The 3,801-nt window shown below is 33.4% G+C and overlaps 1 pseudogene; it reads right to left on the reverse strand.

Annotated features, from left to right (window-relative positions):
* Positions 1 to 1,015: 1,015 nt before the first annotated feature.
* LOC149884786 (uncharacterized) lies at positions 1,016 to 3,042 on the reverse strand (annotated as a pseudogene).
* Between the last annotated feature and the right edge of the window lie 759 nt (positions 3,043 to 3,801).

Consider the following 3,801-nt stretch of genomic DNA (forward strand, 5'->3'; position numbering starts at 1 on the left):
TTATTTTGTTGTGCCTTTTTACTGTAATTCATTAATTAAATTTTTTTTTTAGTTTTTTGATAAGATGGCAGAGTTAAAAGTGAATGATGTCAGTGAAATAAACAGTTATATTTACACTTACAAGTTTGGTTAATTGCAGTACAAATTTTGCTAATCATTTTCCGGAAAGTGTAAGTTTTCTTTGTAGTTCCTGGAGCTTTTTAACGATCGGACGTAATAATTATTGTCCTAATAAATTTTTTTGGATTTTGATATTGATATTTGATTTTATACTTTTAGGTTGACAACATGGTTCGTCCAAGGACAAAAATATGGAAGCACTTTACTGAGGAAAGAGTCATTAAGAATGGCATTGAGAAAGTTTTTGCGAAGTGCAACATTGACAAATGTGGCCATGTCTCCAAGCTTACAGATGGAAACACCAATGGTATGAGGCGTCACACGATTAGTTCTCACTGAGTGATCTGGCTGGCTTTGCAAAAAGAAAAGACAGAGAAAAAGCGCCAAGGAGATGTTGCCTATCAGAACCTAGAGCAGGTGAATTGGTGTTTTAAATCATTTTAATTAATCTTTATTAAACTATTTTTCTTGGATATTAATTATTTAATTGTTGATTTAGGATTTTTGAATCATTTTTCTTTTGTTTACTCATGAATCCAAAACCTTTTTACACTCTTAAAAAAGTTCCAGTAAAATGACGGAAATTTCAGGCAAAATTCCTGAACTACTTCGTGCCGTATGGAACCAGCCGAACATTCAGGTAAAATACCTGAACCTGAACTGTTTCGGTTCCGGTATTATGCCTGAACCTGAACCAGTTCAGGTAAAAAATCTAAACCAGAACCAGTTCAGGTTCAGGTATTTTACCTGAATATTCGTCTGGTTCCATACGGCAGAAGTAGTTCAGGTATTTTGCTTGAAAAGAGTAAATATTTTTAAAATTATTACAAATTTACGCTTAACAAAGCAATATAGGAAATAGTTATTAAAATATAAATGTTTCAGCACTTTAAAATTAAATAAGTCTTTTTTGTCTTAGGTAAAGCGACAAGTCACTGGCTCCTCTCGGTAGATGAGTTTCATCTTGGTAACCTAACACGGTATATTGCAAAAAGTACAATATATGGCTACATTGTTCCGCATACTCCATGTTCATTAAAAAATAAAGTTTAATTAATATGTCCACAGCATAAGATATACATCTGTTGACAGGAATAGCTCGACACTCTGTAACAATAAATAATTGTTCGACAATGCAATGAGTAGCCAAAGCTATGACTAAAGGATGCTTGTGAGTAAGACTTTGAATCACAACTTCCATCGGAGTTGATGCCTATTTAGACGCAGTAAGGAAATTAAAATAAGTCATTTAAAAAATGTAATTTTAATACATAATAAATATAAATATCAAAACATACAACTTAGAGCTAATACTACATTTACTATATTAATAGCTAAACATACAGTAGAGTCCTGTTAACTCGGACCCTGGATAAGTCGGACAGATTTTCCCTTGAATTTTCTCTACATATATGTATGTAGAGAGAGAGAGAAGAGAGAGAGAGAGAGAGAGAGAGAGAGAGAGAGAGAGAGAGAGAGAGAGAGAGAGAGAGAGAGAGAGAGAGAGAGAGAGAGAGTAAAAGGAGGATTGAAAATCTGTATATATACCAAGATACCGGTATCACGGTTTACCGTGAACTTCGCTTAACTCGGAATAATCTTAATCTTAAGTCAGAATATTTATGTATTCCCCTTGCTTTGATAGTCCGACTCTCAACGGGGCATTTTTTTGTATAGTAATGTTAATAACATGTAAAGTTATTAAATATATATTATTGTGCATATTACTACAAACTTAATATTATACTTAATATATAAGGTATAATATTAAGTTTGTTATAAATATATTTAATAACTTTACATGTTATCAACATTGCTATACAGAAAAATGTATATGTATAAATTTATATCTATTAGAATAATTTTACATATATGCATAACTTATAACATATTATTATAACATCTTTAATTTATAGTATAATTATAACATTTATAACATATTGATATCTATTAGAATAATTTATGTATAAATGTATAAATTTATATCTATTAAAAATCTATTATTCCAATATACCGGATAAAACTGAATGAAATGTTCTGCAACTTCAGCATGATGTGATTGATGCACAACTTTTCTTCTTTGATGGCACTTTAATTATAAAGGGGAGTAATAAGAATGCAAAATCCATTTCAATTCCTGTTTTAAAACAAAAAATTTGTTAGTGAAATCATTTTATTCATTTATAAAATATTATAATGACTTTAAATATCAAATACACCCTGTTTTACATATCAAATACACCCTGTATTTCAATAGAGTTAAGAAACCTTTTCGTCTTATTACGGTTTATAACAATTATTTCAACCAACAATTTAATAAAATAGTAGGATTGCACATCTATTACTTATTTACTTTAATTATTTACTTTTTTTACAAATTTAAACTTAGTTGAACTAAGTTAGACTTTGTAAATTTCATTGTATAAGCACCTTTTTATTTATAAAGTTTTTAGATTATACACATCACATACCACATAACTTATATAATGAACACCATATAAAATGTGATGTGTAAACATCACATTCTATATGGTGTTTATTATAAAAGTTATATGATACGTGATGTGTATAATCTATTGGGTTGTTCGATAAGTTCTTGCCGTTTTTCTAAATTTGATATAACTTTTTTTTTTAACATAAAATAACAACAATTTAATCAATAATGTATTCTCCGTTGTTTGTTACGACTTGCTCCCAACGTTCAACGAGTTTTTCGATTCCTTTTCGGTAGAAATCACCCGGCCTCGATTCGAAAAATTCTTCTAACCATGCCCGTAATTCGACGTCATTATTGTACGAAACGCCAAGCAAAGCATTTGAAAGAGATCGGAAGAGGTGGAAATCCGATGGCGCTAAGTCTAGAGAGTATGGAGGATGTGGTAGCACTTCCCAACCAAGCGTTTGAATCGCCTCCTTGGTCATAATGGCAATGTGGGGACGGGCATTGTCGTGTTGCAGAAGAACGCCATATTGCCTATCAGGTCGTTTTTGCTAAATGGCGTTGTTTAATCGTTGCATCTGTAGAACATAAAGTTTCGCATTGACTGTTTGGTTGCAATCAAGCAATTCCCAGTAGATAATGCCTTCCAAGTCCCACCATACACACAACATTGTCTTCCGTGGATGAAGAGCTTGCTTCGCTCCCGGGGTCGCTTGTTGTTTCGGGCTTAACCATTCTTTGCGCTGCTTCATGTTGATGTAGAGACATCATTTTTCATCACCAGTGACAATGCGATAAAGAAATCTTTGCTTATGTCCTTGAGTTGAGAGATGACGAGCAAGCAAACTGGCAGCAATGGTGGATCGTTGATTTTTATTGTTTTCGCTCAATACCTTCGGCACCCAAGCTCCGAGTTTTTTAATCTTTCCCATTGAGTGGAGATGTTCCGCTACTGTTGATTTATTGGATCCTATACGCTCTGCCAATTCTCTGGTTGTTTGACGCGCGTCTTCGTGCAGAAATTGATTCAAACGCTCTTCATCAAACTCACTTAGTCGCCCGGAACGAGATGCATCCTTGAGGTCGAAATTGCCACTTTTGAACTTCGCAAACCAATATCGAGCAGTTCTTTGAGCTATGGCACCCTTTCCGTATACGGCACCCTTTCCGTATACGGCACAAATCTCTCTAGCAGCTTCCGTAGCTTTGGCACCTCGATTAAACACAAAAAGAAGGTGGTG

The sequence above is a fragment of the Hydra viridissima genome, unplaced genomic scaffold (assembly GCF_058129835.1).
Source record: "Hydra viridissima isolate aposymbiotic clone 2 unplaced genomic scaffold, HvirCarnegie_v1 scaffold_8, whole genome shotgun sequence".
NCBI classification, from domain to species: domain Eukaryota; kingdom Metazoa; phylum Cnidaria; class Hydrozoa; order Anthoathecata; family Hydridae; genus Hydra; species Hydra viridissima.